Consider the following 20,372-nt stretch of genomic DNA (forward strand, 5'->3'; position numbering starts at 1 on the left):
TAATAGCCGCTAAACCGCTAATAGCGCTAATCCGCTAATAGGGTTGCTTCGCAAGACGAAAAAACCGCTAGATGAAGAGACTCGCAGAACGAATTAATTTCGTCTTGCGAGGCACCACTGTATATATATAGAAACCCATCCCATTCCTGATTTGTATGTACTGCGTGTTGGGAAATTGAGCCTCAGGAAAACTCTCTTTGGTCCCCCATTAGTGGGAGTGATGATGTTGTATGAATTGTATGAAGTTGTCATGAGCTCTGCTGGGTGTGCTTCCTTTTCTCACAGTGTTCCTCACGAAGTCTGAACAAGTATCTTGAGGATCTTTGGCCCTTCCACACTAGCAAGAGGGGAGAAAAGCGAGAGGCACGATAGAGCTCATCTCCTGAAGCTATTCTTCCCATTTCTTCCTCTGAATCACGCTCATAAGTAGAAAGGAGAGAGAGAGAGAGAGATATTCCTTTTTTCCTTCACCCCATTTTCTGCTCCACTATTCCACAATTTGGATGCTGGATATATGTAGAATCATAGAATCCTAGAGTTGGAAGAGACCACAAGGGCCATCGAGTCCAACCCCCTGCCAAGCAGGAAACACCACCAGAGCACTCCTGACATATGGTTGTCAAGCCTCTGCTTAAAGACCTCCAAAGAAGGAGACTCCACCACACTCCTTGGCAGCAAATTCCACTGTCAAACAGCCCTTACTGTCAGGAAGTTCTTCCTAATGTTTAGGTGGAATCTTCTTTCTTGTAGTTTGGGATGTAAATCCCATGCAGCCTGCACTCTTCCTCCCTTTTATAATTGATCCTTAGAAGTGTTTTGCAAAGTGATTGAGAACTCCCGTGCATTCATAATTTGTGTGTACTGAATGCACCAACTTATTGTCTAGGTAAGCGGTTGGGAACCTGTAGCCCTCTAGATGTTGAACCACAACTCTCATCATTCCTGACCATTAGCCATGCTGATGGAAATGAGTCCAGTATCATCTGAAGGGCCACAGGTTCCACACTGATGGCTGAGGACCTAACTCGGCTTCATTTAACCAATAACAAGAATGCTATTTGAATTACACTGAAAACGTAATACACCCTCAGAGTTCTGTGGGATAAACCTTCAAGTACCACCCAGACTTTATTCTCTTCACCAGACTTTCCGCCTTTCACCCAACCCCCCTCCACATTAGGAACTGAACTCCAGATATGTCTTAAAATGACACACAGAGGAAATTCTATACACAAATTAATGTAGCATAACTTTACAGACCTTTGTGGGATAATTTTAAAGTGAACTGAATACTTACTGCAAACACACAGTTCATACAACATTCATGTTTCTGGCAGAAGAAGAGTCTTGGCCAGCCTAAAAATGTGAATAGGGAAGAAGTTCACCAAGATTTTTAAAGAGGTGTGATAGGAATCTATCTTAGCATTTTGAAGAGGAGTGCATAGCTTAGGAAACTGGGCCTTAGGAGCAAGGGGATGCAGTGAAAAGAGCCACAGCTTGATATAGATTGCATCCTTTGTGTGCAGACTGTTCCAGGTTAAAGCCCCAACATCTCAACTAGATAGGATCTCAACTAGCAAGGCTGCGAGAAGCCTCTTTCCAACACCATGGAAAGCCACTGACTGCTAGAGTAATAAAGTAGACCAGGTTTATATGAGAGAAGGAGTGAGGATGGACCCTGAGAAGTCTCAGAGGTCAGATGTGCACACCCCCTCTCATTAAACAACTATTTGGTTTGTCTACCTGCAGTCCTATCTAATTTCCATCAGAGTGAAATATAAAGCTTCCTGCAACTTTCATTTGTGAGGAAAAGATGCAGTATTGTCTGGTTCAAAGAAACCAGAGACATTGTTTACTTAACGTTCCTGTCTCTCTTTAGGATTTCGTAGGCCATGTTCAAGCTGCACCTCAGCACATGTGCTTCGTAAGTGGGAAACATTTGCTGCTAGAAGGCACCAACTTAATTACAGAACCTGATTACATGTCCACTCTTACCTGGAGAACAGAATAGTCCTGGGAATACAGAAGCTGCCAACATTTGTATTGGGAAAGACCAGGAACGAACCAGCCCCCTTCCTTGGCTCCCTATGTCCATCCATATATTCAGAGATGCTCTTAGAAGGCAGGTGAAGCAGGTGTCATCACGAAGGAGTGTTTTGTGAGGCTCCTCCTTGCCTCAGGTTTAGCATTTGAAATGGGAGTTGGAGTTGGGGAGGGCAACTTTTCTGCCAGAGCTTTTCAGCTGCAGCAGCCAGGAATAAATGCTAATGCCTGGATGTAATTATCAGTATATTGGGGTGGAATGTGTTAAATTTATCCCCAGTCACATGTTATACACAAACATGCATGTTAGTGTGCCATCAATGGAAGCATTTTTCAAAACAAAAAACAGGAGCCCAGAGTGCTCTGGAAAAGTAAGCAAGCCTTTGGGCAAACAATTTGGTGCAAACACAGGAAAATGTCTTCAAGGGAGAGCACAAGGTTTTGTGTTGCCTTTGGGTCCTACCTAAAGCAAAATAAAACAACAAACATGGGGGGGGGAGGCAAGGGGCAGAGGAGGTGGGAACAAGCTGAGGATGTCCTAGGAGAGGACTGCAAGACTGAGCGGCATAGTCTCCTGAGGAAGAGACTCTGTTTCATGAGGAGAGGGATGACCTATCATGGAAGTTGCATTCTTTTAAAAAGGAGGAGAAAAGGTAGGTGCATTCAGGAAGCTCCCTGAGGACACACATTTCAGGCATTGGTGATGAGTGGAAAGGGGAAGGTACCATATACAAAGGAGAATAGGAAGACTAGGTTCTGGTACATCTCATGCAAATAGGCTGGCTGCAAAAGGGGTTCAGTGTGCAGACCTGGGTGTGGGGATCCTAACCTTTACTAATGTAAACGATGGTTGACTAATTTACCAGCTGAGGCTGCTTTTTGTTCTCGGGGCTACTGAACAACTAAACAAGAGGCCAGCCCCTGTGGGGTCTACATATGGCAAAGAGTCAAGGGCAGAATAAGCCCTTGACAACCCTTTGGAAACCTGTGCCAAATTAGTGACAATTAACTTAAGCCTCGTTCGTTTTAATTGGATTGGGGCCATTAAATCTGAAGTAAAGTGAGGAGGTATCTGTGGCCCTTGATTTGTGAAGGCCCATTCATAGTTCTGAAGTCATCATCTAATGTTGCGGTCATCCTGAGCATGCATGTGTGAACCGGCCTGCAACACAAACCTGAGAATGCGCCATGTGGTTATGCCCTTAGACTTCTTGCTGTCTTTGTCTCCTTCATCAAACACTGTTGTTAAGTACCCCTTTCCCACCCCTGCTATTAAATCCTTTTGGATGGCAACAGCCACCGCCACCGCCTGCCACACGTACTTTTGGGGTTACTTACAAACACTTCCATAAAAGCAAAAGCTAGGTTCTTTGGAGAATAACATTTATTTAGGATTCAGAAGTCAGCAAAGTCTGTTTTAATTTTAAAAAGATTGTGGCAGATAATAGTAAAATCTTACGATTTATCATGACCATTTTGGTTGTTTTTCTCACTACATCAGCACTCCCTTTACCAATCAGTGAGTGGAAGTTCTAAACAAAATTTAAATAAATAGCGTGCTGTATGAATAGCACCGTTGAGAAACCGCTTCCTGTGTGTTTTTTCTTACAAAACCAATAATTTTTTAAAGCATAATTCTTGGAAATAATAGCCAGATGCACTGCCAGAAACGGCATTTCACTTGTGCTAACAGAAGCTAAGTTAAGTCCTCACTATACAGTGGTACCCCGCAAGATGGAAAACCCGCTAGACGAAAGGGTTTTCCGTTTTTCGATGCGCTTCACAGGACGAATTTCCCTATGGGCTTGCTTCGCAAGACGAAAATGTCTTGCGAGTCTTGAGATTTTTTTTCGCTCCCCACCCCCTTTTTCTAAGCTGCTAAACCGCTAATAGCCTTTTAGCAGCTAATCCGCTAATCCCTTAAACCGCTAATAGCCGCTAATAGCCGCTAAACCGCTAATAGCGCTAATCCGCTAATAGGGTTGCTTCGCAAGACGAAAAAACCGCTAGATGAAGAGACTCGCAGAACGAATTAATTTCGTCTTGCGAGGCACCACTGTATATATATAGAAACCCATCCCATTCCTGATTTGTATGTACTGCGTGTTGGGAAATTGAGCCTCAGGAAAACTCTCTTTGGTCCCCCATTAGTGGGAGTGATGATGTTGTATGAATTGTATGAAGTTGTCATGAGCTCTGCTGGGTGTGCTTCCTTTTCTCACAGTGTTCCTCACGAAGTCTGAACAAGTATCTTGAGGATCTTTGGCCCTTCCACACTAGCAAGAGGGGAGAAAAGCGAGAGGCACGATAGAGCTCATCTCCTGAAGCTATTCTTCCCATTTCTTCCTCTGAATCACGCTCATAAGTAGAAAGGAGAGAGAGAGAGAGAGATATTCCTTTTTTCCTTCACCCCATTTTCTGCTCCACTATTCCACAATTTGGATGCTGGATATATGTAGAATCATAGAATCCTAGAGTTGGAAGAGACCACAAGGGCCATCGAGTCCAACCCCCTGCCAAGCAGGAAACACCACCAGAGCACTCCTGACATATGGTTGTCAAGCCTCTGCTTAAAGACCTCCAAAGAAGGAGACTCCACCACACTCCTTGGCAGCAAATTCCACTGTCAAACAGCCCTTACTGTCAGGAAGTTCTTCCTAATGTTTAGGTGGAATCTTCTTTCTTGTAGTTTGGGATGTAAATCCCATGCAGCCTGCACTCTTCCTCCCTTTTATAATTGATCCTTAGAAGTGTTTTGCAAAGTGATTGAGAACTCCCGTGCATTCATAATTTGTGTGTGCTGAATGCACCAACTTATTGTCTAGGTAAGCGGTTGGGAACCTGTAGCCCTCTAGATGTTGAACCACAATTCTCATCATTCCTGACCATTAGCCATGCTGATGGAAACTGGAGTCCAGTATTATTTGAAGGGCCACAGGTTCCACACTGATGGCTGAGGACCTAACTCGGCTTCATTTAACCAATAACAAGAATGCTATTTGAATTACACTGAAAACATAATACACCCTCAGAGTTCTGTGGGATAAACCTTCAAGTACTACCCAGACTTTATTCTCTTCACCAGACTTTCCGCCTTTCACCCAACCCCCCTCCACATTAGGAACTGAACTCCAGATATCTCTTAAAATGACACACAGAGTAAATTCTATACACAAATTAATGTAGCATAACTTTACAGACCTTTGTGGGATAATTTTAAAGTGAACTGAATACTTACTGCAAACACACAGTTCTTACAACATTCATGTTTCTGGCAGAAGAAGAGTCTTGGCCAGCCTAAAAACGTGAATAGGGAAGAAGTTCACCAAGATTTTTAAAGAGGTGTGATAGGAATCTATCTTAGCATTTTGAAGAGGAGTGCATAGCTTAGGAAACTGGGCCTTAGGAGCAAGGGGATGCAGTGAAAAGAGCCACAGCTTGATACTAGATTGCATCCTTTGTGTGCAGACTGTTCCAGGTTAAAGCCCCAACATCTCAACTAGATAGGATCTCAACTAGCAAGGCTGCGAGAAGCCTCTTTCCAACACCATGGAAAGCCACTGACTGCTAGAGTAATAAAGTAGACCAGGTTTATATGAGAGAAGGAGTGAGGATGGACCCTGAGAAGTCTCAGAGGTCAGATGGGCACACCCCCTCTCATAGAATCATAGAGTTGGAAGAGACCACAAGGGCCATCGAGTCCAACCCCCTGCCAAGCAGGAAACACCATCAGAGCACTCCTGACATATGGTTGTCAAGCCTCTGCTTAAAGACCTCCAAAGAAGGAGACTCCACCACACTCCTTGGCAGCAAATTCCACTGTCGAACAGCTCTTACTGTCAGGAAGTTCTTCCTAATGTTTAGGTGGAATCTTCTTTCTTGTAGTTTGTATCCATTGCTCCGTGTCCGCTTCTCTGGAGCAGCAGAAAACAACCTTTCTCCCTCCTCTATGTGACATCCTTTTATATATTTGAACATGGCTATCATATCACCCATAGAATCATAGAATCATAGAGTTGGAAGAGACCAAACAACTATTAAACAACTATTTGGTTTGTCTACCTGCAGTCCTATCTAATTTCCATCAGAATGAAATATAAAGCTTCCTGCAATTTTCATTTGTGAGGAAAAGATGCAGTGTTGTCTGGTTCAAAGAAACAAGAGACATTGTTTACTTAACGTTCCTGTCTCTCTTTAGGATTTTGTAGGCCATGTTCAAGCTGCACCTCAGCACATGTGCTTTGTAAGTGGGAAACATTTGCTGCTAGAAGGCACTAACTTAATTACAGAACCCGATTACATGTCCACTCTTACCTGGAAAACAGAATAGTCCTGGGAATACAGAAGCTGCCAACATTTGTATTAGGAAAGACCAGGAACGAACCAGCCCCCTTCCTTGGCTCCCTATGTCCGTCCATATATTCAAAGATGCTCTTAGAAGGCAGGTGAAGCAAGTGTCATCACAAATGGGGGTTTTGTGAGGCTCCTTCTTGCCTCAGGTTTAGTATTTGAAATGGGAGTTGGAGTTGGGGGAGGGCAACTTATCTGCCGGAGCTTTTCAGCTGCAGCAGCCAGGAATAAATGCTAATGCCCAAAGGTACTGGATGTAATTATCAGTATATTGGGGTGGAATGTGTTAACTTTATCCCCAGTCACATGTTATACACAAACATGCATGTTAGTGTGCCATCAATGGAAGCATTTTTCAAAACAAAAAACAGGAGCCCAGAGTGCTCTGGAAAGGTAAGCAAGCCTTTGGGCAAACAATTTGGTGCAAACACAGGAAAATGTCTTCAAGGGAGAGCACAAGGTTTTGTGTTGCCTTTGGGTCCTACCTAAAGCAAAATAAAACAACAAACATGGGGGGGGGAGGCAAGGGGCAGAGGAGGTGGGAACAAGCTGAGGATGTCCTAGGAGAGGACTGCAAGACTGAGCGGCATAGTCTCCTGGAGAAGAGACTCTGTTTCATGAGGAGAGGGATGACCTATCATGGAAGTTGCATTCTCTTAAAAAGGAGGAGAAAAGGGAGGTGCATTCAGGAAGCTCACTGAGGACACACATTTCAGGCATTGGTGATGAGTGGAAAGGGGAAGGTCCCATATACAAAGGAGAATAGGAAGACTAGGTTCTGGTACATCTCATGCAAATGGGCTGGGTGCAAAAGGGGTTCAGTGTGCAGACCTGGGTGTGGGGATCCTAACCTTTACTAATGTAAATGATGGTTGACTAATTTACCAGCTGAGGCTGCTTTTTGTTCTCGGGGCTACTGAACAACTAAACAAGAGGCCAGCCCCTGTGGGCTCTACATATGGCAAAGAGTCAAGGGCAGAATAAGGCATTTGATACAGTACATCCAGAGTCCTTATACCTCTTAGGTAATGAGGATAAGCAAATTTCCAATACAGTGGTACCTTGGGTTACATATGCTTCAGGTTACATACGCTTCAGGTTTCAGACTCCGCTAACCCAGAAATAGTACCTTGGGTTAAGAACTCCCGCAGCAGCAGCGGGAGGCCCCATTAGCTAAAGTGGTGCTTCAGGTTAAGAACAGTTTCAGGTTAAGAATGGACCTCCAGAACGAATTAAGTACGAAACCAGAGGTACCACTGTACATGCTGTGTGACTGCCTAGCAGTGTGCAGAGTTAGGCACAAGACACATGCTCAGGATGACAGCAAAGCAGAGTGCCTTCCTAACAAATATGAGTTACCATCTCAAGGCTGGGGTCCAAGAATGTTGAGGAAACTGGTAGCGGAAATCGTGCCTTGAAACTGAAGCAAATAATCCAAAGCAGCACAAACCCCTCCAACAACTCCCATCATTCCTGCCAATTAGTCATGCTGTCTGGGCTTATGGGAGTTGTAGTCCAACAACATCTGGAGGGCACAAGGTTGGGGGAGGTTGATTTAAATGCACAAATGGGAGGCATCAAATAATAGAAACTGTCTAAGAGTGTGAAGTACGGTTTAATTAGGATATGGAGCAGAAGGGCATCAGAATTGAGACACACGTCAGAGAAGGAGAAAGGGAGGGAGACCCAGATGGGAGAAGGCTTTCCCCTAAGCCAGATGTGGGGAATCTTTGGCCCTTCAGAAGTTGCTGAACTACAAGCACAGTCAATGTCTAAGGATGATGGGATTCAGCATTGCTGGGGGACCCTCAGGGTCCCTTCCAATTCTACCATTCTACTTGGAGGGCTGAAGGTTTTTCACACCCTGCCCCAAATGAATGTGAAAACCAAGATGGTCCCTCCCTCAGTGGTGCAACTAGGTAGACTTCATGGTAGGTAGTCAGGGATCACTTAAATCATAGCATCATCACAAGAAAAATTGACTTTGCCTCTTCTATCCTGATGCTAATCACGTTAATGTATTAATCAGTTATATTTTGTACTAGAAAAGCGTAACATATATTTTAAAATAAAAATCATAAAAATGGGGGGGGGAGGTTCAAAAGTGACTGTTTTGGTCTTTTAAAAAAAATACTTTGCACACTCAGATGCACACTTGCTTCTGGGAACCCGCCTTCTTTGCTTGTGGGCTTCCCAGAAGTGAGTGTAATAGGCATGCTGTTTGTCTCCATCACCTGATATTCAGAGGTACACTGCACTTAAACATAGAGGTCCTATCACCCCCATTAATCTAATTCTTTTTCAAGTAATCTAGGTTATTGTCAACAACACAAGCTGTGGATGCAAATTTCGAAAGTTAAATATGCATTTCATGAATATGTACTCTTTTTTTTTTCTTTTCTTTTTTTTGTCTGTCCTGCATCTTCCTGCTAATCAGTTTCTTTGGCCTGAAAACTGCCATTCTGGGTCTATCCAACTTACCTTCCCGCCACAGACAAACTGTCCTTTAAGACTATGGGAAATGTTCTCTTTTGAATATGTGATTCCTCTTTGCTTACTTTGACAGATGAATCAAGACTGTCACAACCTGCCTGTTTCTACCCATCAATCTTCAATCCACTATATTTCCGTGGATTGAACTAATCTGTTTTCCTTCCTGTTTCAGTTTCAGCTAATTGAAGTGCTATGAAATTATGGCTTTTAAAATGCTAATATGTATTGATTCCAATTACTGGCTGCCCTTAGTCTCTGCCTGTTCTATCAATGTCTAATGATCTTCTGCATTTCTCCTTCATTCAGCTTATCTTGGACTCCTGCCTTCCTTAGATTTGTCCATAGACCTTCATCAGAAATACTGAGACTACAACTCTTTTAAGCCTCTCCAAGAGGCAGCACATTGCTGCTAACCATATTGGCCACTGGAATGCACCATAGCTCCAAACAAAAGCAGCAGGCAGCAACAGAAATGGCTGAGGCTATGTACGCATTAGCTGCTTTAAATACAGCAAGGTCGCTTTTCCGTGCTGCCTTTGAAGTCACATTTGCATGTTGCTGTACACACCAGAAAGGGGCACATCATAAAAAAGAAAGAAAAAGAAAGGGGCACATCACCTGCTCGGTTCCTCCACGCTTGCAACCCCTCCTCCAAACTGTCATGAAGATGTCATCTGTGCATGCACATAGGCAACAACTGCCTCAAATGGAGCTTACCTGCGACTTGCGTTTTCTAACTGGATGGAAGCTGGTTTGAGGAAAAACACATCAAACAGCATTATTTATCAAGAAACTGCAGAATAGATATGAATTGTAGCTCACACCATGTGTATAAAGGATCAAGTGCCCATGGTGGGAGCGCACTGGAGCCAGAGTAAATGGTGTGTACACAACCTAGGACTCAGGACTCATGCACACTTCTGTTTTCCCCACCACTTTCTCCAAGGAAAACCCGTGGTTTAGCACTGAATTGACACAAACGGCAGCTGGGTTTCCTACTGATTGCCGTTCATTCCAGTTTGGTGCAAAAAGCAATTTGCACCAAGTGGCAAGGCAAAGGCAAAACCACTCAGACACAGGCCAAGAAAGCATGGGAGAAGTGGGTGTGTGGACAAGCCCTCAGCCATGGAGAAGTGTCTTGCCTAAAGGCAACTCAGAGAACTAGTTTATAGAATCAGCAGATCAAGAAGGCAGGCTTCTTTCCTGGACTGCACCAATACATGTTAGCACCTGAGATGAACCGTAGTGTGCTCCCTGCCCCTGCCATGGCAGAAAGGGTAAGAGAAGATGGGAAACAAGGGGGGAATAAAGTTCAACATCGAGAACATGGTGAGGAATCAAAGGTCATCATGGGCCAGATCTGAACCCTCCTGCGTGGGTGCAGAGCCCAGAGGGCATTCCCTGCCTTTTCCTCCCTGGGTTGGGAGGAGACCAGCAGGGCCTCCGATCTGCAGAGAGCCTGCTGTAGAGATGGCATTGGGAGGGAGGCTGCCGAGGAAGCAGCAGATCTGGCCTCCACATCCATTGCTGCCACTGTGTGTGCATCTCACTGAGTCAAATTAAGCTCAACTTTCTCCCCAGCAAGTAAGTTTTCTACCAACAAGGTTTTGATGTGGGGGTACATTTAATAGCCTCTCCTGAAGCAGTACTGTCCAAAAAAGATTGGATTCTACTGGTTGTATAAATTATTCCAGAGTACAAAAGGAGAGTGATCCAGCCTATTTAGTGTAGCAGGTATTCTAAATGAGGCACGTTGAAGCAATCCCTCAGTCATTTCTACTAAGGGGTGCTTCAGTAGGTGATATTATATTGTAATGGGTTTTACTATCACATTTATGTGAATAGAGCTATCAGTGTGGGTTGCTTTAGGACAAAACCTGGCCAGATTCTGGCACTTAACAAATAACAGCCTTCAATATTTACATGGTGTGTTTCCATGGAAGCTAATTATTAGATGATTGCTTTCATAGCCGGATCTTCACTGTATCTTCTGAATATGGCAAAACCAGACCTTTCCTGTTCCCTAGTTAAATACAGTCATACCTCAGGTTGAAGTTGCTTCAGGTTGAGTGCTTTCGGGTTGCGCTCCACGGCAACCCAGAAGTAGCGGAATGCGTTACTTCTGGGTTTCGCTGCTCGCACATGCGCAGACGCTCAAAATGATGTCACGCGCATGCGCGGCAGCGGCAAATCGCGATCCGCGCACACGCAGATGCGGGTTGCATTCAATTCTGGATGCGAACAGGGTTCTGGAACGGATCCTGTTCGTATCCAGAGGTACCACTGTATGCTGCAATCTTAAGGGTGTGTGAAAAGTGTTAGAATTCCTGCTCCATGACTGCAGTCACAGGATTTTTGTCTGTCACATGACGGTGTATGTTTTGACTCCACAAAGTGGGAAGTGGCAGAGACAGGATGTTTGTGTTACTGTGTTCTGTGAAGTGGGACTATTGTCCTTTGTTCTTTCTCTTTGCTGTCTGATGCTAGAGAGAGGGAGCCATGTTGCAGTGCTCCATGTGTGTTTATATTTAAATAAAGTAGATTAGCCAAAATGCTGAGTTGCTGAGGTTTGTCACACAAGCTGCGGAGACTCTGCAGATCCCTAAGAGTGCTGGTGTCTGTTGGCATTGGTCGCTGTGATGTTCAGGCAGAAGAAAGTTTTTGAAGCTCCTGAATGAATGACCAGGAGGGAAAGAACATGCCAGTCAGGCATGTGTCTCTGCCAGGGTCCTACTTGAGGGTAGGCTGTGCTCCTGACAAAAAGTACAGTTTTGGAGAGAGAAGATGGCTGGGGATACCTGCAATATGAAGTGGAACAGTAGATTAAGCTGTCTTTTATGCTCAACTTGCCTATTTGTCAATAAAGTCATATTTTTACAAAATGCCATAAGCCTCCAGTGACCCCTTTCCAAAGGAAACCAAACCCAAGTGAAAGTTGCAACCGTGGAACCATTTGAAGTTGGTTGCACATAGCAATGCTGTCAGGAAGAAGCAATGCAAAAAGTGAGATGAGGTGTGTAAAGCTGCACATGATTTTTGTGTCCTCTTCTGTCTCTGTCAGCAAACTATGTGTGATGGTCTCATTGTACAGGCTGGATCCCTGGTGTACGACTTCCTTTTGGATGAAATGAGTGTATATCAAAACATGACTGAGGAATAGCCTGGCTCAAGAATGGTCTGGGAGAGAACGATTGTCTAAGCATTTTATTAGCAAAATAGCATCCAGGAGTGTGCTGGCAGAAGGTGATCTCATGGGAAAGAAGGGTACATACCGTGCTTTGCTTTCTTTCTTAGAGCGAATGTAATGCTGGAGAAGTATAAAAATTGAAGACTCCCTGGAGACTGAGCTATTTTATCTACAGCACAAAGATAGTGCAGGCAAGGTAATTGCAGCTGAACTGCCAGTGTCCCTCCTATGCTGTGGTTCAGCCTGGGAAGTTCGTATTCAAAGCCAGCTCATTCTCTCCTGTAGCTGAAAGAGCTGCCAGTGAACACAATAGTTTGTGCAATGAAAGTACCATCAAAAGATATTTCAGTTGCTGTGTTATGTTAGTGGTGGCCTACTTGTTTGGCTTTTGGCTTTACTAGAATTCTTCAGTGGTCTACTTGTATGTTTTGAATTTGCAAAGCAAGAGTGAATAATCAGGATTTCTCAGAGCTAAAGACACAATTACGAAGTGCTAAGAGATCCTGAGTATGTGTTCAAGAACACAAGGAGTGCCTTCATCGATCCCACCAAGGTCTACTTAAAAGGTAAAGGGACCCCTGACCATTAGGTCCAGTCCTGACCGACTCTGGGGTTGCGGCGCTCATCTCGCTCTATAGGCCAAGGGAGCCGGCGTTTGTCCGCAGACAGCTTCCGGGTCATGTGGCCAGAGCAGCGAACCAGAGCAGTGCACGGAAACGCCGTTTACCTTCCCGCCGGAGCAGTACCTATTTATCTACTTGCACTTTGACGTGCTTTCGAACTGATAGGTTGGCAGGAGCAGGGACCAAGCAACGGGAGCTCACCCCGTCGGGGGATTCGAACCACCGACCTTCTGATCAGCAAGTCCTAGACTCTGTGGTTTAACCCAAGGTCTACTTAGTCCAACATTTTTTCAAGAACCTTGGTGCTAGGTGGCCCATAGTTGTTCTTTATGACACTGTATTTCAAACTGCCGGCTCAATGAGAGGTCCTAGTGAAGATCTATCCCTTTGCAGGCCCACAAATCTCAGCCTAGCCCCGGATATGAACCCAGAGCAGCCTTCTTCTTGCCTTGAACAGTGCTTAGTACACCTTCACTACCCCAATGCACACTTTCAGTTCAAGACACGGGGGGCTAATCTGTGTCCCTCCAGATATTGTTGAACTGTAGCTCCTGGTTTATGGCATTCATCAGCAGCTAGATTTAGGTGAGAGCCATTTTCAGGAAGGAATGGAGAATGGGGAGTCACAGCCCCACCTATGCCCCGAGTGGATGGCACACCCTGCTGCCGCAGTTACCACTCCCTCAAGGCTCGTCTCTTGCTGCTACATTGTCAACCATGGGACCGGGTGGTATTCCTGACTGTGTCTGGTTTGGTCCAGCTTTCTCAAGCTGCTGGTTTATGGTTTATGATGAACATCAATCATTTCAAAAAGACAGGCTCTTCAGTGGGTTTTTGCAATTACAGTTGTGTGGCTAATATCTAACTCCCATGGTCCCAAACAAAGCTAATATTTTGGCTTGATAAATAGTTCCTGTCTACATTTGCATTCTTGCATAAATAGCACAAGTCACTTCTCAACAGGGTGAACAGCACTTTGCTGGTGATAAATGAAGAAACTGCTCTAAATCAACAAGCAGACTGAATGGCATCCGAAAGCAGAGTTGGCAGCAAAGATAATGCTACGGTCAAAACCTACTCTTCATTTTCATTCATGCTTGTTTCTCCTTCCACTGGGGAAGTCTAAGGAAACGGTATGTTTGCCATCAAACAGCCATTCCCAGCTGGATATTTGATAATTGGTACTTGTGGTTTAGGCAAACCACAAGTTTTGGATGCCATCCAGCTGCTGAGCACATCAAAGTGTAGCTAAGCATTTCCCACTGCCCTATCTACAGCAACCTGGAGCCTTCCAGATGTTTTAGGCTGCAACTTGCATCATTCCTGATCGGTGGCTATGGTAAGCTGGGGCTGGTGGGAACTGTCATCCAAAAAATCTGGGAGCACCAGGTTGGAGAAGACTGGTTTATGGCACCTTCCATAGACTAAAACAAGTCCCATTTCCTGGTCTACCATGGAATGCCACTTACATCCTTCTTGAAGATTTCCAGCACACATCCAGACCTTTTGTCAACCGCTGTCCATTCTATTCCCACAGGGGTTGGTTTTTTCCCTAGCCGAGTAGCTCTTGTTACACAATGAGTAGTTGTCTGTTTAGTGCAATGGAATGGGACAACCACCTCTCTCTCTGGCAAGGTAGAGTATGCAGTTCCAACAGGCAGAAATTCAACAAATAAAGCTTTCCCCATCCCTGCATATCCCTGCAGGGAAATCTGCAGCTACTGAATTTCTCTCAGATGTGCAGCACTTTAGGGCACAAAACCTGCCAGAAACAAAAGGCAACAACCTTAGCGAAAGGCATAATTTCCTCATAAGTGTGCGAGATTTGCAGCTCTGCACTTTCTTTAACAACCACCCACAATTCTTGGTATGTATACTTGTGTTTGGCACGAGTTCCTAGGCATGTGGAGGGAAATTCAATGAGCTTGCTTTGCTGAGACCAGCAGATTATTTTTGGCTGGTCACAAAGCCAATTTGTTGTGATTGCAGTTCCTATTAACAGCCTGGACTACTCAAGTGTATATCAATCAGACCATCAATTACCAGCTTGCTTTCACTGACTCCTAGGTTCTGTTAGTCTTTTCATCTGTTTGTCAGTTTTTCTGTTCAGCATTCATCGCTGCAATGAGGATAGTAAAAAAAACAGTCCACAGAACAGTGTTTAAACTCAATAAGCAGCACTTAAAGTAATTTTGGTTTCCAACCTTGGAATTTGACAGAATGCGTATCAAGACAGCATAAACCTTAACCTAACTCTTGGGGTTAAATTTCTGTGTCTATCAAAACACCGCCTGTGCTGGAAGTGACTAGACTTGTTTACATTGCATGGGAAGATAAATGCTGTGACTCTTAAAATGATTGGTCGCTGTAGCATTATAGCAAGGCCTATATAGCTCACAGCTGGTCACATTTGGATGATTGCAGCATTTATGATGATCTGCACATATGAATGGGCTGTCATAGATATTACATCACAGACAGAACTTTTGTATGGCCTCATCTTGCCCATATCAAGTGACATGTATGCATATGCAAATCAGGCCATAATGTTTTGGATATGTGGCAATGCAGCAAGAAATGTAATTGATCAGTACTTTAAGTTTAAATGGTGATGGTTTTTATTAAAAACATGTACCAGTACCTTTCCACCTAGAAATGGAGTGCTTCATTTATTGTTGCAAGGTGACAGACATAAAATTGAGTGGGGTTTCTAGTCTGCTTTGGGGCTCACATATTAAGCACGTATTTCAGCATGAACTATAGGAAACCTCATCCACATTACAAGAAGTTATAATATAATTCTGTCTTGTTTATTTAAGTGAAGTTAAAAGAACTTAATTCTAATTTCCCTAGGTGAAGAGTGTTCTAGAAACATGTAGTGTTTTATTGTAGCATCTATTTATTTAGAAAAAAAATACATGCAGAATAGGAGAGAAACATGTACCCACATATGAAGCAAAGAGCCCCACCCCTTTCTTTTCTGAATAACTCCTGGTTGGGCACTCAGAGGCAGCATCCAGGGATCTTCCTTGCCCTGTGCCACGCATCACTCCTGGTCATGCTTGAGCCACATTCCTCAGTAGTATGACACTGATAAAATGTGCCCATTTTAATTAATGTTGGATGCTATGTTTCATCTCTTGCATGATGATGAGTTGAAGCAAAGCTTTGAACATGATGGAATTTCACTTGCAAATCTGTTCTCAAAAGATGTTTCCCCTCTTGAAATGAAGCCTGATTGACAACAGCAAAAGAACTCAAGCCACTGAACTATTACATCTTGGATATGAGGGGGGCTTGTTTGTTTTTGTGGGAGGGGGGAGTTGGTGGGGGGTTCCTCAATGAAATAAATGTTCTCAGTATGTAAATGCACAGGAAGGGAGGCGATGTTCTTATGCTTATTTACAGCAAATTGGACAGGCAGAAAACATTGACCGGGCAAAAATAATAATTAGCCATTTTCCTTCATAGTTAAGTCAAAAGCTGATAGTTATGAAGGTTGCACAAAATGCTTGACTTTAGATGTCCCCCACTTCTCCATCAGTGGTTACACATAAGAAATGGTTTCTTAACGATGTCTGGTTTCATTAGAACGGTAGCTAAAAACATTGTTTTAATTGACACGTAGCACATCCTAGGAAAATAACAGAGAAAACTCCCTAACCAGTCAATTACCATATAAATAGGAATGCATAGATCATCCCTCGTATCAGCATCTTGCTTTTTGGTTGATGAAAATATGTTAATGGGCAAATGCAGCTTTTCATTTGAATAATGACTTAATGCTTCTGTGAATTTCAGATTGTGGATTAAGCCCTTTCTGTGAAAAGTTTTAATATTTTTCCTATAGTTCACCAGCTGCCTTTGCTCAAGGAGGAAAAAAAGCCCCTGCATTTGGGGATCTTCAAATAACAACACGTGCCAGGATGCTGGGATGTGTGTGTGTGTGTGTGTGTGTGTGTGTGTGGTGTGTGTGTGTGTGTGTGTGCACGCCTGCCTGTGAGCCCATGCAGAAGTCTATTTAAAGGAAAAATATGAGCATTCTGTGTTTATCTTTTCTTTCAGAAAGGATACTTACTGTTTGATGGGCCAGCAGGAAAGATGAACAGCATTGCATTTGACGGCTGCAATCAGTTTCTTTTATCACTCCTTGCAGGCCTTCTTGGATCCTCGCCATTTCCCCAACCAGCTGGACAGGAACCTTTGCTCATTTACATGATGTGCTTAAGATTTTATATGATCACAGAGAGGAGAAAGACCAGTTTCTCTCTGTAGCTTAACTGTGTGCAAAGAATGAGATATGAGGCAAAGTTAATTAAACATCATTGGTATTTTCATGCACAAGTCCCATGAAATGAGCCCAGCAGTGACCCAAAGAGCAATGATCTGTTGTCACTTGCTGGCCTGGCCAAATCATGAGATAAGCTGAAGGTCCTGCCTTAGCCACCACAATGATTTTTTATTTTATTTTTTTGCAGCGGGCAGGGGTTGGCTTTGGGCTACATTGATCAGCATAGATTGCTGGTGGGTTACTGTCTTGTTATTGCTTACCCTATTCTTTCCCATACACAACATAGATTTATCTTCTCATGTGTGCTCATCTGAGGGAATTAAAGCAAATGAAGCTGCAAAGTTTTAGAGGAACTCAGAATTCTCCTCAGGGTATGTAATAGGTAAGAGGGTCTCAGGGTGGGGGGAAATAAGCTTGTGACAAAAGAAAGAGACATCACACTCTGGGCATAATTGGGCTGCTTTTCCTCTTTAAAGTTTAGCTACTGCAGAATTTTCTTCTTGAGTAAATCTAGTAAAATGTAACTTCATAAACATTTCTGTTTATGAAGCAAAAAGGCAGCACTCAGTCAATAGAAATGAAAAGAAGCCTCTTCACAAGTACATTTTTATTTATGCATTTATTTATATATTTTATATTGCACCTTCTCTCTAAGGAGCTCTAAGTGGCCTCCCCATTTTATCCTCACAACATCCATCCCAGTGAGGCACATTCAGCTGAGAGGTGTCAACTCATCGAAGGTCACGTATGGCTGAGTTTTTAGTGCTTCATGAACATGCACTTAATGTATTTGTTGCGTTAAACTTCACTGTGATATTATGAAGATATAAAATGGTATTAAATAAACTAAAGCATGAATGTGACAAACATGTGGCTTCGCTGCGCCTTGCTATCCAATGTACACTCATGGGCAGAGTCCAACAAGCACTTTATCACTTGATGGTGCTAGTGGGCATGGGTGGAGACAATTTGCTTGAATTCTCCTTCATGGGCCTCAGCACCCCGTCTTTACCTGCCTGGAGAGCTGGCTGTGACAATGCATAAGAATCACCCTATGTTTAAGTGTTTTGGTATTATGCACGCAGCTAGGGGATTTTTCAAAATGGTGGATTATATAAGGCAAATTCTTACCCCTGTGCATTTCATACACCCTTTTGCTAGACTTTTCTCAGCTGGGGAAAAACCACACACAGCAGAATAAGTTCTAAAAAATGTCACAGCTTATTTGATTTATTCTGTTTCAAGACACCTCTGGGGGTAAAACTCCCTCTCTGGAGAGTCGTACTTTCCCTCTTTGCCACCCCTAACAGAGTAAATTACACTCTACAATTCTTACAGGCCCCAAGGCTGAAACTTTGCTCAAAGCCTGGTTCTGTGAACGAATAGGTTGGGAAGCTGGTATGCATGTGGCTGTGCAGAGGCCATTTTTCTTTCAGCAAAACATGTTAAACAAGTCCCTTCCTGTGAGGGGGTCAGCTGGTGTGGTGCACCTGTGATAAACTTCATTCTGATATTAAGAACATGCTAATCATACATAGTGCCCCCTTAATCTTAGTTCATCAGACGCATCTCCAATGTATCCTGTAACAGCTCCCCCCTGAAACACAACTGTTGATACAGGAAAAAGAAACTGACCCTTTTAGAAAAGGCATCACAGTGAACTGCGATGGCTGAGTACCTAACAACCTGGAACCAAAACTGTCCTGCCTAAAAACAAGGCAGCATTTCTTACATAATAATCCAGGCATAGGCAAACTGGGCCCTCCAGATGTTTTGGGACTACAACTCCCATCATCCCTAGCTAACAGGACTAGTGGTCAGGGATGATGGGAATTGTAGTCCCAAAACCATATGGAGAGTCAGAATTATGGTAACTTGTAAATTATGTTGTCCCCAAAGGAGACTGGCCACGACCAAGGAGCACACAAGACATGAAAGGTATCGAGGGGGGAAGAGCCCCTAGCAGCTTCTAGCAAGTCTCCTGCAAAGATGCGCCTGGTCGTGAGTCCCATGCCGTCTCTCCAGGGCACGGGCGAGGGGGGCCAGGAGGCTGTGGCCCCTCAGGGGCTCCCCCGTGAGGAGTCGAGTCCTCCCTGAGGTGCGAAGAAGAGCCCCCTTTCTTTCGGCTCCTCCCCAGAAGGGCCTTTCCCGGCCGGGGGCGGCGAGGCTGCTTCCTCCTGCCCGAGGGACGAGGCCCGTCCCAGCCGGTTCCTGCAGCCCGGGAGGCCGGCCAGGCCCAGAGGCGGAAGGAGCGGCGGCAGAGGAAGGCGCGCCTCGCCCAGGAAGGGGAGCCGGAGACGCCAGGTGAGCAGGGAGGGTCGCCTCTGCCGCGCGACCCCAAAGCGGGGAGAGGAGCGAGGGAGGGAGGGAGGTGGGCGAGCGCCCCGCTCTCCTCCTCCTCCTCCTCAGGTGGGCGAGCGCAGCAGCCTCCCCCGCGGCCGCCCTGCCAAGTCCCCGGGGCAGGAATGGAGGCCGGGGAGGAAGCCCCACTGAGGGCACGGGACTTACTCCCCTGTAGGCCTCCGTAGGCGTCGGGACCTGAACTCGGTTTCCTCACCGAGAGGCGGTGGTGGTTGTTTGCGGGGGGGGGGGGCGCCGCCTTTGCCACCCACGTCTTGGGAGCAGCAGCGCTACAATTTCGAAGGAATCTGTGCTTTTGGGTTGAGCCAATATTCTTGGAAAGGCTTTTCCTGAACCCGGGATGCGCCCTGGGAATTGCTGCGCACACGAGTGAGGGGAATCAACTCCTATAGAAGTTTCCTATAGAACCACAGAATCGTGGAATTGGAACCCACTAGTCCAGCCCACCTCAAGGCAGGAATCTCAACTAGATCATCCATGACAGATGGCCATTGCACCTCCAAGGAGGCTGACTGCTTAGAGTAGATCCATTGAAATAAAATAAGAGTTATGACTAACTTAAACCCAGTTGATGTCGGTGTGTCTCTTCTCAAGTCTGGGTCCAGCCCAGGGCTGCTACAGACTGCTCTCCATTCCTTCTGGCAAACACAGCTGACCCTCTGGAATCTCCTTGGGGATAACCTGAGCTTCAAGTGGGAGAAAGTCACACTAGAGTCAACAGGTCTTACTGCTTAGTTAACTTTTATATGACTAGCCCATGAGGCTGTCATCCTGTAGGCCTCTGCTTCAGAATAAGCCCTGTTGAACTTACTTGGGAGTTATTTCAGAGTAAGCGGCCCTCACAGTACTCAGAAGCAAATTGCATCAAAGTTAATGGCACTTAACTTCCAGGTAACTACTAATCAGGGCTATAAGACTGCAAATTTATTATTTGGTTGTGGTAAACTGCAAAGTGGTGTTTCCCTCAATGTCTGAATTTGTCTGTAATGCAAGTTTACTTAGAAGCAAGTCCCACTGAGTTAAA

At 44.7% G+C, this 20,372-nt stretch overlaps 1 protein-coding gene and 1 long non-coding RNA gene across 7 annotated transcripts in view; one reads left to right on the forward strand and one right to left on the reverse strand.

The window, feature by feature from the left end:
• Positions 1-4,110: 4,110 nt before the first annotated feature.
• On the reverse strand, positions 4,111-20,011 carry LOC310677760. Of its 5 annotated transcripts, none has more exons than XR_014511414.1 (6): positions 19,545-19,900; positions 16,775-16,976; positions 14,740-14,815; positions 9,505-9,623; positions 5,282-5,340; positions 4,111-4,401 (listed from the first exon to the last, which is right to left on the reverse strand). It is a non-coding gene; the product is annotated as an uncharacterized lncRNA (long non-coding RNA). The 5 variants fall into 5 exon arrangements; XR_014511415.1 differs by lacking the exon at positions 19,545-19,900 and adding an exon at positions 18,119-18,777; XR_014511418.1 differs by lacking the exon at positions 19,545-19,900 and adding an exon at positions 19,907-20,011 and having other exon boundaries at positions 4,117-4,401.
• Positions 18,837-20,372, forward strand: part of LOC310677695 (rho GTPase-activating protein 8-like) — a 38,404-nt gene continuing 36,868 nt past the window's right edge. For both annotated transcript variants that reach the window (XM_083440871.1, XM_083440872.1), the window contains exon 1: positions 18,837-19,291. The gene's annotated coding sequence lies outside the window, so the exon portion shown is untranslated. The remainder of the gene's footprint in view (positions 19,292-20,372) is intronic.

The sequence above is a fragment of the Podarcis tiliguerta genome (genome assembly GCF_965153285.1).
Source record: "Podarcis tiliguerta genome assembly, chromosome: 5".
NCBI lineage: Eukaryota > Metazoa > Chordata > Lepidosauria > Squamata > Lacertidae > Podarcis > Podarcis tiliguerta.